Consider the following 17,583-nt stretch of genomic DNA (forward strand, 5'->3'; position numbering starts at 1 on the left):
CTTTTATATCAATGCTAATATTGCTGTTAAACTCTATAGGGGTAAAGCTTCTATCTGGATCCTTCAGGGAACTTTGGATCAGATTAGGATGTTAAGTTTAGCCCATTCCCAAAACAGACAGAAAAAAATTAAGAACACCCACATGCCAGGAAATTCAAATTTAACATAACTTTCATGCTTAACTCACCTGGGGAACCTTTATTTTTAGAAACAAAAAAGATAAGGAAAAGATGGTGCCTGTTGAGCCTTAACAAGTTTTCTGATTTTTCGTTGCATAGTTCCTTAGGTCTTAGGATTGACATTATCTGTGCATAGCAGTTCAGGTTTGCAATTCTAAATACTATAGAGCAACAAAAGTTGTTGAAGTGTCACATCTTTATGGTGCTGAAATATGCAAATATGTTTCTGAGATGTCATAGAATCATAGAATCATAGAATTGGCTGGGTTGGAAGGGACCTCAGAGATCATCGAGTCCAACCCTTGAACCACCGTTGCGGTTGCTAGACCATGGCACTGAGTACCACATCCAGTCTTTTTTTAAATATCTCCAGGGACGGAAGCTACTCAAACAATACACCAAATCCTTATCAACAGAAGTCATGATAGTTATTTTTTAATTGTTCTCTACATCAGCTTTTCTTAACACGGACATTTTACTTTATGCAGGAACAGATGTATTTGTGACTATTTGCACTGAAATATCAAACATTACAGTAAAGCAGCTATTTACAGTTGGCTGACTGTTTTGTCTTTAGTATACAATTAGTGAACAATGAAAAACTCATTATCTTTTTACTTCATTACAGCCTGAGAAAAAAACAATTAAAATCGGTCATTTAAAAAAGAGTCAAAGGAAGAAAAATCATCTTGACTTCCCAGAAAAAACAAAGTGCAATTCTTTCCATCAAAAACACTTGAGTGAGATTGATGAAAGGGGTGTGCTCTTAGATAAAATTCCTCTTAAATGCTTTCTCTTAACTTGCAAGCTGAGATAGAGAATTATAGAGAACAAGCTTAAGCATCCATCACCGTCAGGTTACTTATTCATACATTATAGGGTGATACATGTGCAACATATAGGAATCTAAGCATCTCAGAACTATTTTAAAATATAATTTTTTTTCCTCTTTCCTTTCAAACTGAGTTAGTGCTTGACTTAGGCTATGAAGCGTGGACCTTTGTTTCTCTGTCAACATCTCTAACTTGCTGTTTCATTGACCAAATAAATGTTGCCTGAATCTCAAAAAACTCATGCATATGGAAGTTTTCATGTTGTGGAAATGCATGGAAGATCAACCCAATTTTAACAGCTTTTAAATATGCAATTTCTCTTACTTGCTGTTTTTTTTTTTTATTTTTGTTTTTTTTATTTTCCAAATGGTAGACAAGGATTGGTCCTTCTTATGCAGTTGCATCAACACTCATTTTCACTAAGCTATCCACTTATGCAGTTCAGAGCTCTGTTGTCTTCACTTTTTTTTCCTACTTTTTTTCCTACATTATCTGAAAGAAAAAAAAAAAATAACAAAACCAAAAAAACGCCCAACATTTGATTACTTCCTGGTTTTCCTACAATCTAGAGTCTTCTTTATTATTCCAAACAATCAATGTCCTAATGTAGTGATTTGTTAAAAATTGATTGATCTCACTGGAGCTACTTATGTTCAACACTGACCAGAGCCAAAGAGTACAAAGCTGCTGTAGTTTGCCGCATTGAGATAAATCTTTTCCTCTGTGACTCAGATGGTAGAGAAGAGGCTGTTCAAAAGCTGAATGAGTTATCAGGTTGCTTCATGTTGATGTTCATGTAGAATCAATGTTTTAGGGATTTGACTTGCCTTTATGATTTTGGGCTTAATTCTCCCTTTCACATCTCAAGTAATTCTTTAGTTATGATTTTACCTCTTGCTTAATAGTGCTTGATTCTGCTCACTTGTAGCCCTTCAACTTTCATGAATGTTCTTTTAAAACATTGATTCTATTATTTGAGGACACTTGCTTGTGGATGGACATCTTGCTAGTATCTTCTTATGCAAAAGGTGATGCAAGATACTTTAATTACGTTGTCTCCATCTCCTTTAATTGTCCCTTACTCTGATAACATCAATTGCAAAAGGCTGAGTGTTAAATTTCGTTATTCCATTTTTATTCAATAATTTGTTGACTAACCTTGAAGAAAGTCATATACTAATCCCAGTGAGGGGTTTTGAAGCACTTAGAAGCTTTTAGGTCAAAGGATATATAGAAAATTCAAAAGGTGCTAATACTGAACTCCACAGTAAAAGTCACATTATTCTTTCTACATAAAATGAGCATCCCTAGGTTAAGACCTAAGAGGTAATTAATCTCAAGATAAGCATCTAATCTCACGTGCTTTTCCCATGATAATAACAGAAGAGAATTAGCATTACAGAATCACAGAATCATCCAGGTTGGAAAGGACCTCTGAGATCATCAAGTCCAACTCTTGATTCACTACCCCTGTGGTTCCCAGACCATGGCACTGAGTGCCACATCAGTCTCTTCTTAAAAACCTCCAGGGACGGAGAATCCACCACCTCCCTGGGCAGACCATTCCAATGCCTGATCATCCTCTTTGTAAAGAATTCCTTCTTAATATCTAACCTAAACCTTCCCTGGCAGAGCTTAGGACTCATTAGGAAGGTGAGTCCTGTGTCTACTGCAATGGATAAATCTTTCTCTGACACTACCAATTAAGGGAAGAGAGACAACTCTTTTTTCTGCTGTTATTATTGACAGAGAATGGCTGATTACATTCAAGTAGGTACCTAACTTCCAGGTCACAACAGATTAGGTGAAGGAATCCTTGCTTGAAGATGAAAGAGGAAGTATGAATAAAGGATGATGCACTATGATTCTTCCCACTTTAGGAAAAAAAAAAAACAGATTGTTTCAAACAGTAATTTTTGTTAACAAAGCAATACAGACATCAATTTTACATGATATTGAGGAGGACAGATTAGATTAACTCATGAGGTCCTTCCCTGATTCCATGCTTTTATTTCTGTATCACAGAAAACCAGCAGCAGTTGTTTCAAAGAGAGATACAAACATCTGAGCAAAGCTACTAAAAATTAAATTGATTAGTGCTGCTCAAATCCTTGCGCCAGGGGAAATGTTGCTATTTTGACATATTTTATCTTCTCAAAATGGGATGAGAAAAGTTTAGATACCAGCAATTGTAATCATAATATTTCTTTAAAAATACTAAAATGAAGCATAAATATTTCATTTTTAAATATCTATACCTTAAACATTTCAAAACATCATTGAAAAGCTTCTTTTTAGTCTCATGTTTTCACACATAGATTTTATGTGTATATATACGTCTATATATCTGTGTGTGTGCATGTATATTTGATGTAGACTTTTTCCATTTGGAAAGAAAATAGTAATTTGAAAAATTCCTGCATTTTTTTCAGGAAACATATTTGATCATTCCTAGTAGTGATACCCCAGCCCCTTTCCTAAGGGAAATCTGGACTGTCAAGACAGTAACCATTATAGCAAGAAAGCTGCCTAAGTCAGCTTCCCTTTGCCAGGAAAAAATTCACATTTAGTTGTGAAATTCTTCTACATGGTGGCATAGTGACTACATATCACAATCTTTCATTTCACTGACCTACCAAGGGGCAGGGAATAATCTAATCAATAATTCAGATGAAAACTTGCTAAAAGAAATTCTCATGTTAGCCAAAGAAATGCATATAACATTTTTATCCATGTATTCTTCTTGCATGTTCAGGGTGCTTTATACTAAAATAAAATGAACTGTTACTTCAAGGTAGTGATAAAGATATTTGTATATTTATCTGTGTAGTTAACACTAAAAATGTTTTAAAATCTTAAATAGAATCCAATGTTTTAAAGACTACTGTAAATAAGTAACATGATGATGATCTTTTTAACATTGCTTTAAACAAGTCTTTCAAGTGTCAGTTATGAGAAGAGAAAGTTTTACAGGTTTCTTTGCTAGTGTTACGTTCAAGTTAAGGCTGAAAGACCTCAAGTACACACATACACAGTAAAAAATTGTGGCACCTTTCCTGAGTTAATTTATTAGCTGTGTACAGTGATACAAGACCCACATTTTGTTTCACCAGTGGCCAGGTGGCTTTTTGAAACTATCAAGGACATTTTCCCTCAGTTTCTGTTTGCAGCTCCTATCTTGGAGCTAAATTCTGATACGAATTTACACGAACCTGACAAAGAAAACCTTTGAAACAGCATTTAATTAACTATTAGAACTTGAGGATCCTCTTTCATAGTTAAGTATTTTCAGGGTCTGAAGTAATTGAGTCACTATTATGTATTATTTACTTGAGTTAAATAAGACACTTTTTAAACTTCCTGGCTTTGTGTCTGCCTTGCTTATTTGGAGCCTGAGTATTTTAGCATATGCTGTTTCTGTGTCTGCTTAATGCCTAGAACACAAATGGCCCCCTCCTATGGCTCAGGTTACTGGCTGTAATTGCTAAAATACAGCAGGAAATCAATTTGGTGACTTCACATTGGTTCATAATGCACATTTTTGCCTCTAGCTGAGGATCACGTTAGGATGTTTCTAAAGAAAAGAACATCCCATGAAACTGAAGTTGTAACTTATCCAGAACCCATGAATGGTAATAATTTTTAATAGAAAAATAGAATAGAATTCTAAGCATTCTTCTAAGAATTCTAAAATAGAACATTTTAGAATTGTTTAAGATATTGGATAATATTTTTTTAAAACTATTTTTAGTGGGGTTTCTGTCCACACCTATATATCTCAACTTTTACAACTACACTAAACTATAAAAATACTCTTTAAAAATGGTAATTTGAAACAAGTAGACAACGAAAGTTTGGTATCATGAGCCTCAAACAGTGATACATGCATGTTTTAAAATAATACCACAGAATGCCAAATTATTTGGTGGAAAAATATGTGATGGCACATCATTAGTGCAGTTTTCTGTCCTTGAACTGAAGTATGAAGTTGCCTTATGGGAAGGTAAAAAAACCATCAAAAATAGCAATGTGTGCTTTTTCAGATATTTTTGTTTCAGAGAAAATATATGTATAGAATGGGAACAGAGTGGGAATGTACTTATTGCATGCAGGTTTCAGCTTTAATAAGAAAAATAAGAAAGATTAATAATATGTGTATATACATGCACACTCCTTGAAATCAAACTCCCAGATTGAAAACTGTGCTGTGGACATTACACATGTACCAGAGTGTGTGGCTGATGTCTGGCAATGTCTATCATTTTCACAGATTATTGCATTTTCACCATTGCACAAAAATAAGGATTCTAAATTATAGAATATTGTTTATGCAAACTCTTTTGGCTGTCAGTCTTGTAGGTCAAAGCTGGTTCCATACTTCCCACAGACTGCTGATGGAATCCTTCCTAATGTAAGGAATTCTTTGCCTACAGAAGTGATTGCTCAGCCTGCATGCCTTGCCCTAGTGTCAGCCTCTACACAGAAATAAGACCTGAGTGCATCAGCTGTGCTGGAGCTTTACTCTGAGACCAGTTTTGGAAATCTCTGCTTAGTATTGCTACATGTAGATTTGGTCTGAGAACAAAGAAACAAAAGGTTGTAGAAAAATGTACATAAAGGTATATTAGGTGACACCACAGATTGAAAAACTAGTCACAAAAATTTTTCTTCCCTTTATTTTTGAATGTGTAAAGATAGCATCTCCAAAATAGCATATGTAGGCATGCCAGGGCTATTTGCATATTTAAGAAATATATGTCTTTGGTTATGTTTATGTACGAGAACAGAATTTCAGTTTTGATCTTATATTTTTACTGGGGGTTTTTAGCTCTTGTATTTAACTTTGTAAACATTCTTTTTCTCAGCAAAATAAAAAGATAAAGGAACTGAAGGAGATAAAAAACCACATAGTACTAACAAGGATTGTATTTTTCTTTACTCTCTGCACAGATTTTGGCTTTGTCTGCACCACTTTAACTCTCATGTGTAAGTGGATATGGCTGATCAGCATTGCAATCTGAATTGTGGGTTCTGAGTGCAAGCAAAGCCACAGAAATAAGAAACACACAATCCAGCACCAAGCAAGCAGGGACTGTATATCTATATATGTAATTTTTTTACCAATCAAAACTGCAATGGTACAAGTACATATGCAGACAAACACTGCCACTCTCTTAGGTATAAATCCAGGGTTACTGTGATACAACCTTTATCTGTAACAACAGCCATTTCCCTTTCCTATGTGTACTGACTATTGCAGCTTATCCTGCCCTGGATTGCTGATAGAGGTGAATGAACTGGTTCAGATGAAATTAGAAGTGACCTAAATTTTCACCCCATGCCTCAAATGCATTATTAATCATCGCTGAAAAACTTCTGATATTTCTTGCTCTTTTGCTATATTTTCAAGTGGTAATGGGGAAAAAATGAAAAAAAAGCCCAAACCACAAAAAAACCCCAAATACAAACAAACAAAAAAACCCAAAACAAGAAAAAAACCAAAAAAACCCACCAAAACCCAAAACAGTGAAAACCTCAGCAGGAAAAAAGCAAGCAAAAAAATCTGTATTTTCAGGATTTCACAGGTCTAATTTGAATAGGTGTTCACAAAAGCATTCAGAAAAAGTTCACATATCCTTGAAGGGATAAAATTTTTTTGAAAGAATGGATTTTAAAACATTACTTCCAAATATTAAAAACTTTAACAGTTTTTTTCTGGTAGCTGATGAGTTTTGGGTTAGGTGTTTCTGGAAATCGAAAGATTGACTCTACAAGAGAAAGGAGAGAGCATCCAGCTGTTCCAATCTAGCATCTGAAAGAAATATTTTGCAAAAATGCTTATTGTTAGCTGTGATGCACTTATTTTTAGAAACAAACATTGCTACCAAAGGTTGTTCTCATCTACAACATTCCTTTGCCTGAGGATATGCTCGTTCCACATTCCCAAGGTATGTTTGCAGCTCATGCAGTTATATTTGCTTTAGAACTAATTTAGCAAGTGAAGGTAGCAACATAAAGGAAAGAACTGTACAGAGTCTGAAAGTCAACACTGGGATTCTGGGAACTTTCTTGGCTTGTTAACACACCACAGCCTGCACTGCTGGATTGTCAGAGCTACTGCTGCAGAGTAAATGATAGAAATTTATGCCTCCTCTAATTGCAATAGTGAACTACAGTGTAGGTAAGCACTTCCTTCTGTCCCTTGCAGAACCTGTGGGTGATAGTGTTCCTCTGTTTCAATAAGAACCAGAGATTTAGGGGTTAGGATGAACGGAATAGCCAGGAAACCCACCCAAAATGTATTATCTCATTATCTTTTGACCCACAAATGTGTGCCACAAGGCATCAGAATTTATGACTGGTAGCTGAAGTGTAAAAAGCTGAAGTTTCTTCCTCAATGACTTTCTGAGATCACATCATGGCTTTTCTCTTTAGCTGTGATTTTAAAAGACACTTTCTCAAAGTCAAGCATGGAGCAGTGATCTTGCCTAAGAAGGATGTGAAAGAGAGATTGGGTTTGAGTTCCTGTCCCTACTAATATGTGCAGGGAGCATCAGCAAGAGAAGACCTTGAGATGGAAGGGGAATTTCACATTTGTTCTGCTTCCTCCTGTTTCCTCTCTTCTTCTGTGAAGTGGGTAGCCTTCCCTGAACTTAATGCTTTGAAGCTCATTTTGGAAACTGCTCCATTTTTAATAGGATGAGCTGATAGCCCATTTCTGTCAGGAAGGGTTTCTTCCCACACACTATTAACAAATGTTGCTTTCTGTCTTTCAACTTTTAAAAGGTGCACACTATGACCTTCCAGTTCAGACTTTATATTATATCATAATGCCACTAAAACCTCTTTAAGGCACCCTCCCGGAATAGGGATGTCTCATTGTCACGTTTCTTCCTGCACATTCCCAGGCCAAAATCATCCAGAAAGTCACAAATTTCCTGAAGGCCAGGAGACTTTTTCTATAAGAGCAACTGCATAACCAAAAGTGAATTCCTGACTGGTTTTGCTTATGCTTCATGGCACAGTTGTGTTAATTTGGATTGCAACATTAAAAAGCATTATTTAGCTCTTGATTGTGGCTCATTCCTGAGGCAGAGCCACAACACATGTGGTGAGTTAGGACCTGGCAGCAGTACTCTGGCCAGCTGGGCAGGAGGGTGCTTTCCTGGGGATGGGGGGAGTCAGGTGGCTTCTCTAGAAAGAGGTGTAATGTGTTCTTCCAGAGTCAAAAGCTTGTCTTAAGATCCTTTTGAAATCAGTTGTCTCCACCTCTCTAGATTCCTCCCTCTTTTCCATGCACTGCCAGGTGCTCTTCTGTGCTTCCCTGCTGAGTCACGGAGTCTCTGCCTGCTCCAGAGTGCCAAGTGACACAGCTGACAAAATGACACAACACAGCCAGACTGAAGATGTGTCTGGGTTTTCTGGGAAACAAAAGAGAAATGGGACTTCTTTGCCCCATTCTGGTATTTAACGTTCTAACTTCTAAGAAATGGAAGTGCTTGACTAAAAATCTGCCTTTTTAGAGGTGTTACCGGGAATGTCAGCAAAGCTGCAGTGGAAAGGAAGGGTGATTTCTGTGTCAGTCACTGACTTGGGAAATCTGCATTGTAGTCTTGTCTGGAATCAAGTTCCTAGTGTTACCCTGGCAGGTCATTCAGCCTCTCAGGGGGTCTGCTCCATTCTGTGAAATGGCTCCCCAAATATGTCGTCTCTTTTTATCCTGTTTTAACTACTTAGACTGACAGTCCCTCAGTGGGAAGTCAGACTATGGCTTAATGTTAGCACAGCACGTAGCCCAGCTGAACTTTATTTCTTGTTTCTTGCTGGCACTGCAGTACAAAGCAATAATTATGTGGCTATGCAAAAGCTGTATTAAATGATGGCTTAAAATATGAGGACTTAAAGTGCTCCTTAAGGATTTAAAGCATGCCCCTTTGTGAAAATGCATTAAGATGCTGCCTTTAGAGTATCTTTTTTTCTTAGAAGACTGCTGTTTTCTTTTTTACAGAGAATGAAATGAGCTTAGAGAATGACTCGACTGATCGATATTTTTTCCAGCCATTGAATCAGTGGATGTTGCTTTTTTTTCTGTTATTTTCTCTAAAGTCTACCCAGAACTTGCAGAGTGTGAGTGATTGATCTCTTCCTATGATTTCAAAGTTCAACTCTTCATCAAAACATCAAATACCTTGAAAACATGAATTATAAAATGTAAGCATTATACTCTTTGGTATCAAAAGAGGGGGCATTTTTCCATACACGTAAGAGAGCTTGTGGCATAACAAGTTCTGCACTGGGGCAATAAGGAATGAATAGATGGTCTTTTGTGTGATACAGAAGCGAGATGCACAACACTTTATAGAAATTAAATATCATCCTTTGGAGGGTGAAACCTAAGTTACTTTTCCATCAGTTATGGTGTAGTTTCTTATGAGCTTTCACATCCTGTTTTACAGGTCACTTGTGCTCATATCGCATCATATCGTATGACATATACATTATGTATATATATATATAATATATATAACATATCATATTTTGCATCTCTTCTTTATCTAAACTCTGAGAAACACAGGAAAACATTCATTTAAATGCTATGCTGAAATCTGTCCTTGCATCCCTGCTTTGATGAAGGAAGGATTATTAGATAACATCACAAATTTCTGGAATCATCCATTTAACTGAATGGGATTTTTTTTTTTTCTTCAAGGCATAGTATCAGTGTTTCTGTAAACTAACCCTGATTGTGGTTCACAATTTTTGGCCTTGTAATGATTTTGTTTGTTTTGGGTCTTGTTGTTGTAGTATAATTTATTTTTAGTTTCTGATGAAGATTGAAAATAACTACCAAAGTGACAGCTGGATCTGCTTCCTTTGCCTCATTTGATTGCCCTCTTCAATCCTTTTCTCAAGGTATTGCAAACAGCTGGCAAAAATAAAAATATTCAGAACAGGCTTTGAAAGTCATTGTTAATATATTTTTGTAAGTATTCCCACTTCTGTTTTTCTCCCTTCTGACTTTATGCAATACATGTTGCATGCAATATATCCCTTAATCCAGACAATAAATCAAAGGATTATTCTACCCCTAACAGCCAAAGCTATTTATTGTTTTCCTGAAAGATAAATGAGGAAATAAATAAATAAACAATGCAGTCAAATTCCCCTTCAAAGGGAATCAAAAACATCGATTTAAAAATGAGGAAGGAGATAAGTCTGTGAACCTGCAAACAACTTCTAAATATCATCACTAAAGAGCTTGAAACTTTTTTTAAAATGAAATCAACACAGATGGATGAACAACCTGGGATCCAATCAGGGTGGGAAATGGTTTCAGATGCTCTTGTGGAACAGATGAGGTGGGAGATGGGAAAATGAGATTAAAAAACTGTTTTTGAGGCCAGGTACTTCAGAGTATGTGGCTGTTTCCTCCAGAGCATTTAGTTACCAGGAACAATAATGAGCAGAGGACAGAAAAGGAAAAGTGAGGGCAGAAGAGTTGTGCATAGGAGAGCAGCTGAGATACTGTGCCTTGAAATGCTCCAGGTGAGTGTGAGATGCTGGGGAGAGGCTGATCCAAAATCTGTTTAAGCTGATGGTTGGATTTGTGGAAGCAGAATATCTATTATTCTACCACAGGCATTTTGTGTGACCTTGTCATACATATTGTGAAATCTGTTCTGTATGGCCAGCTCTTAGGGAGTGGGTTTGGTATAACTCACTGTTTGTTATGAACACACTTGCTGTTCAATCTCACACCTGATTGTTCAGCCCAGCAGTGTCCTTTCTAATTCTCAGGAAACTTCTACAATTTATCTAAATTATAATCTTTGCTACAGTTTTTTTCTGTATAAAAGCTAACATTTGTGAATTGACAGAAAATTTTAGATATCATTTGCCCAACTTAAAAACTAAATAACTAAAATCTTGAATTTGATCATTTTTCATACAGTCTCCTACCGATGTCACCACCTTCCTTACACAGATTAGATCCTGAAGGTGAAAAAGAAAAAAAAAAATCATCTCATTTCATAAACACTGACATCAAATTGCTTGTAGAAATGCCTTTCAAATTGGTTTCTGCTCATCTTCTGAGCTGCAAGATGAGATAACTTGCCCACGAAGGCAGCAGTAAGGTACTATCTCCTTTAAGGTACCATCCGACTGAGCTAAGACTTCAATCCTCACATGCAAGCTACATGGCTCTCACTGCCCATAGATCTAGTATGGCAGAGGTTTTCTATGCAGAAACATAATTGTAATTGTAGTGTCAAAAATCTTAGCATTATCTGGAATGGTTGGAAAATCAATCCCTGACTTCCCTTAAGATGACTTTTCTCATTGCTTTCCCTTGCACCCTTGCCTCACAACCATTGATGAAACTGTACAGGAATGGGAGAGCATGAAGGGGATGCACAGAAGTGTCCTGTTTAAAGTTCTAACTGCACACCTGTGTCTGTGAAATGTTCTTGGGGGACTTCAGTATTTTACAGAACAAAAACATAGTTTACCACTTTTAAAATCTGTTCACCACTTATTAAATCTGTTCTAAGCAAAATCTGTTTCAGTAAGGATTGAGTTCTGGCTTTTACACCATCAACAGTATTATTAAGCAAAATACTACAGCAATAATAAGCTGGCAGCAAGCATTGGGCATGCTTCTGTCATTTAACACCATTTTTCTTACTCAGATCAATGCTTTTCTCCTTCTCCTCTTGCCTTGTTCCCCTTTCCTACCTAACTATTCATACATAACAATTAACATGTTCATAATCTAAGTGAACAGAAAGCCTAAACATTTATAATCTTCTCCTTCCTCTGGATCTGTTATTTTATTCCTTTTATGTGCATCTTCTTTCCATTGATTACTCTTTTCCCTACGTAGGCCATTCATTTGCTTCTTTCCCCCACTCTAAACATATTTATTGCTCTGTATCTCACAGCCCTTTGGGTATACATTCATTTACTCAGGAATACTTTCCATTTCTCCGCTGTGTCCTTTACCTCTGTTGCCTCATTCCATTGATTTCAGTGAAAACTCCTTGGATGCCTGCACAAGTAATTGCCACTGAAGTTCAGTGTCTTTATTTATTATTGGTTTTTACTCTTTTTTATAGCCCCTATTACTTATATCATACATTCTCCTTCTTTCACCCATCGTCGGTTTGTGTTTCAGTAAGCTCATCATGGATTGTTTCCCTCTTGCAGTTCTTTTTGATCATTTATAAACTCCATTGCATATGAGCCTCCAAGAAGCAACCTACAAACTACTGACTCTCTTTACACAGGAGTAAGATTGAATTGAGAAGATAAAAATTTTTAAAGGGAACATTTTTGTAAAAATATGATGTGTTTTCAGAATGCAGGTACTTAATTTGGGAAGTTTCTGTTTTCGCTTAGAAATCTGAAATCCTTTTGGCATAGTTTGCAGAAAAAAAAAATCAATATGGAATAGAAATTGTAAAACAAACAAAAAAAATAATCCCAAGATTGTAGAAAAAATAAATCAATTTTCTGACAAATTCACTATCCTCAAATATAAATTGGCTTTTCCTGAAGGCGCCAAAACTTCCTAATTGTGAATGTTTTCAGTGATACTTTCAGCTTTTCAGGTCACATAAAAATAATTACCATTATAATTAACAATTATTCTGACCTGATGTGACTCTATTCTGTTAAATAAGTGGAATTTTTTGATCAAGGAAGGTCTGGCTTGTAGTAATCCTAACTGTGAATCTTATCATCTTATGCTAGACTGATTTTGATATTCTGCTGTATGTGACATAAATGTAAATATTTGCTGTAGGGTAAAAAAGAATTAACCGTGATGGCTAAAGATGAAATTCCTAAATGAAACTTTCAGTATGTTTGTGAAGTTCCATGTATTATTGGAATTGTTTCCTCAAGTCTAGATGAACTGCCAGGTGATAAGAAAAATTACTCTGTCGTGGATTCTGTTACCCAGCTTGGTCTCTGGCTATTGACAGGCAGCAGATGATTTATCATCAGCAAAGACTGGTGAGACATGTTGTCTCTAATGAACTCAATTGATTTCATGCTCATGGGGTTTTACATTATGTGGTGCTTTAGCTCCCTAACTGTCCTTCCACTGACTGAAATAATATTACTCTGTGCTATCTCTTTGGACCAGAACTCTGGATTTGTATTGTGTATGCCAAATTTTTAATGTTTAATTGCATGTTATCAAAACATTGCAGGCCCACGAATGTCAGAGCCTGGTGCTGACCTGTGGTAAGGGAGGCAGTTCTTGATTTAAAGGATGGGGAAACCACTCAGATCTTAACTGATGAGCCTAGTGACACTTCACATGAATAGAAATAGGTAATGCTCTCTCCTTTCTTCTTGAATAAATCCATGCTTTCCTGATGCCCCGTTCCAGCTCATTGCTGTTTCTCCACACTGCTTATCCATGAGAACATTCTGGGTGCATTTTCTCTGCCTCCTAGCTACAGAGTGTTGCTCAGTTCAGTTGTATTTTTGTCTACCAGCTTTTGCGTAGATTCTCACTGCAGCTGTATTTTCTCTCTTGCTCTTCACTTGTGCATGGACTCTCCTAAGGATACTCTATATTCATTATGAGCTAGAGTTACCTGTACTGTAACTCTCAATTCTCCAAAGCCCAAATGTATGACTCAGTCTTCTGAAATAAGTGAGAGAGACCTAGGGCAAAGTACATAGCAAAAATAGCAGTGGGAATGATGTGAGATTATTAGATACATATATTTTTTTAATTAGAGATGGTCCCAAACCAAATCAGTCATTCCCAATGCACTGAAGTGCTGGTGAATTTGATATGAGATCCAAGTATGAACTTCACAACTCAGTCTTACCTCTAATATTAATATTTTTGCAGTTTTCTATAACCTCACCTCTGAAGGTCAAAACTGATAGCCAGTTATCTAAAAAAAAAAGTAGGTTTTTACAGCCAGTTTTTGAGGAGCACCAGCTACATGGTAAAAATGATTGCTCTGTTTTATTTAGCTCACTAAACAAATTAGTGTTTTTAATATGAAGCTATTATTGGGCAAGACAGTAACACTACAAGATGCCCTAATGAAGAAGCAGGACCAATGGTCCCTGGAGTCCCAGGAATCAGTACATGTAGTTGTGACTTCGATAGGGTCATAATGAAACCTTTATTTTCTTGCTTGTTCTGTCTCTGCTAGCAATGGGAAGAGGTAGTCATATGGCAGGGGAAAGGATAGCTGCTCAGTATGAATGCAAATAATAAGCATAGAAGGGTAATCTGGCTCCAGGATATTAAGTCCAAAATAGGTCTGGGTGAAATGCTGTGTCCCTTCTCTGTTCCTCAGCCTTTGGAACAGGTAGAAGTGGAGCACTGCTTTCAGCCAACCCTCCTGCACTAAAAACTGAATCAAGGAGCAGTGATCATTTCTGCTTTACTTTCACCGTGCCATCCTATCAATCAGTCCTGCCAAGGCTGCCTGACTTCAGTTAATCATTTCTTGGGCACATTAGGATGTATCCATGCTCTGTTAAAACACTTAAAATGGAAAGTCTTTCTCGGCACTTATTTGTAGTTGTGCTGCTTGCCCTTCTGGGGCTGTCTGTAGGAGGAGATTTGTGCCCTGAAAGTCAGAAACATGTTATGGGATTGTTCACTCAGAATTGCTCTGGGCAGAATTCCTTTTCTTGAAAGTCTGTAGCATGACATAAAGTTTGAAAAATGAAGGAGTCTGATAGGAAAGCAAACTTCATCCCTGGAATCACAGCTGAATTGATTTGATTAGGACACTGCTCTACATGTTTCAGTGGCTTGTGGGTGACCTGAAACTTAGCTTAGGTACTGTCAATTTAGACCTGACTGTGGTCTCTGATGCTTCATTTATATGGTGAACCTTTTTGCATCTCTTTTTGTCAAAAGCTGTTGAGAAAATGAACATACTGAATATTTTGAGGGATTCAGTTTTACCAGCCATAAATGTAACAGAAGTGCTTTGAAAAGACACTTCAACTTTCTCTGCTCCCTTGTAAAGATACTTTGCAAGTATCAATATTATGCAGTTAGCATGAAACTATGATATTCTTATTTGGTTAAAGCTCCTTCTGCAGGGTAAGGGCTTCTGAACATGGTACATTTATTTTATGTCATATCTCTGATTGCTGATGGGGTTTCAGTTTAACTTTCCATGTGCATATTTTTATATTCATGAAGTATTTGTATATATTGGTGTGTGTTTGTGCACACATACTCAAGTGTGTGTGTGAGCATCTGTGTGCACATATCTTCACAGCATCTCCAGAAGGCAAATGTGTTCAGTAGGTTAAATGAAACAGAGATATATTACATGAAGCATAATATTTTATTTAATCTCAATATTTTTCAAATGCCATTTAAAAATATCATTTCCCCTTTGCTTGAATTTCTTACTATCCCTTTCTACCTAATACTAGCTTTATAAGCTTTAATATGATCAGTTTGTTGTGTATTCATAGGACTGTTGTCTGTGGTTTGTAGCAGAGACTGCTATTTTTTTCTGTGTTATTTAAGGACTCTGAGGTCCATTTGGCAGGACAGAGTACATTTATCTGAAGAAGTGTATGCTGGTGTCTGCTGAAATCACCACTGTTTTAGAAAGAGAATAAATAGAAGACAAATGTGGTAGAACTAATTGGTAAAACTGAGAAATCATTTTTCCCATAACCTGTTTAGTGGACAAGAAGGAGAGGAAGTGCTACCAGATAAGGACTTTATTCTGAACCCTTTCTAGCTGAGTATTGTAATGGTTCTGCTCATTGAAGTCTGGCAGGACAAGTGCTGCAGGGCTGTGTATAACATTTTGCCTGCAATTTAGAAATACAATAAGTTTTAAAAGGTTTCTGCAAACAAAGTTTCTTATTATCCTTTCTTTGAATATAACATGTGCACGAGTACACAAGTGTGCACAGTGCTTATCAGTTTTCTATTTCTGTGCAGATCAGCCAGACCTCTGTGTCCCAATAAATTCGTATATAAAGTCTATCTAGGGCTGTAAAACTGGCACTTTGGTTTAAACACTTAATGCAATATTGAAACTGAGATAGCTGCAGTACCAGACATCCATAACTTAAAGAACTTCAGAGGCTCTTTACAGTCAAAAGACTGTAAGTTCGCTATACAGCTGCACCAGTGACATCAACAGGAGAATGGAAGTCATGCTGATGATGGTGTAACCCTTTTTTGTTTGTAGAAAATCATTGCAAAAAGCTTGAAGAAAGAATTGTTGAGCAAGCTCTGAGGTGAGGCAATGTGTCCTTTACAGTGACACAGTCTGGTAATAATTCCCCTACAATCATTCCTACAATTCCCTACCCTATTCTTAATAGATATATGCAATGAATCCAGCCAAACTTGCAACAAATAGTTACCTTTTAACAATTTGAGGAAGATGAGAAAATCTTAGCATCCCTAACCTCAAAGTTTGATATTCTCACCCACCACTTGCTCAAGAATTTTTCCCAAATGAAAATAGATTGAGTGATTAAACATTCAAGTCACAATGATTCAGTAAGAAACATTTTTGAGTCATTTTCCAAAACACTCAGTGTATTTCCCATCTCTTTCCTTGCATTCACTTTGAGCCATCCAGTATTGTAAACACTGCATGAATTATCATTTACTGCAGAGAATTTTGCAGTCTTAACAAGGAAATGGGGAGCATATTTCATTTCTCTAAAAAAGGCTCTACACAGTTTTTGAAATGCTTTTTAATTATAGGTAAAGCAAATCAAAAGTTGATTTGTGCCTAGAGTGAGAATGTATGGTCACTCCAGAATGTCTGAATTTATCAAGACTATCCTTCTCTTGTGGTTTATTTTAAGCTTATTGCAAAGAATATCCATATGAGGCCACTCTAACCATCATCTGTCTTTTTGCCTGTCAAAAACCTCTCCTGATTGTCTGCCAATCTTCTTCTTGATGGCCTTGGGTGACAAGAAAAAATAATGATATAAAAAAAACTTTTCTCTGATGCCTGAGCCAGTTTTCCCCTCTCCAGGCCAAGTGAGGTGGGCACAATAAATCCTTTGTGGCAAGCTTTCCTGCTTTGCCAGCTCTGTGGATCCTGCCTTCCATTGTTGATGAGTGGGTTTTCTCCACCACTATGTCAATTGATTTACCTCCTTTGACACCACATTCACATTCTCAGGGCTTGATGTGTCATAATCCTAGAATGCCAAATTTTGGGCTGACCTTGAACCTCTCCTCTCAGTTGAATCGACAAGCCTGCCCCTAATCACTCGGTTCTGGATCAGAAACAACCTTCAGGAACAGGGAAGAGAAGGGGCTGTAATTATGAAAAAGTATCAAGAAAGAGATATGGGAACATTGCAATAGGAAAATTTCCTTCTATGTCTCGCCAGTGAATCGCAATAGTCCCACAAATGCTGTGCTGATGTGAGGTTCTTTCTCCAGAGTTTTTCCAGAGACCTTTTAGGCTTTTTTATTCTCTGCTGCATTTCCAAGATCCAGGCCAGGCATATTCTTTAAAGGCAGGATGTAGTATTATTACTTACACACAAATATATATGCATGAAGTTATATATTAATA

The sequence above is a fragment of the Calypte anna genome, chromosome 7, assembly GCF_003957555.1.
Source record: "Calypte anna isolate BGI_N300 chromosome 7, bCalAnn1_v1.p, whole genome shotgun sequence".
Taxonomy (NCBI): domain Eukaryota; kingdom Metazoa; phylum Chordata; class Aves; order Apodiformes; family Trochilidae; genus Calypte; species Calypte anna.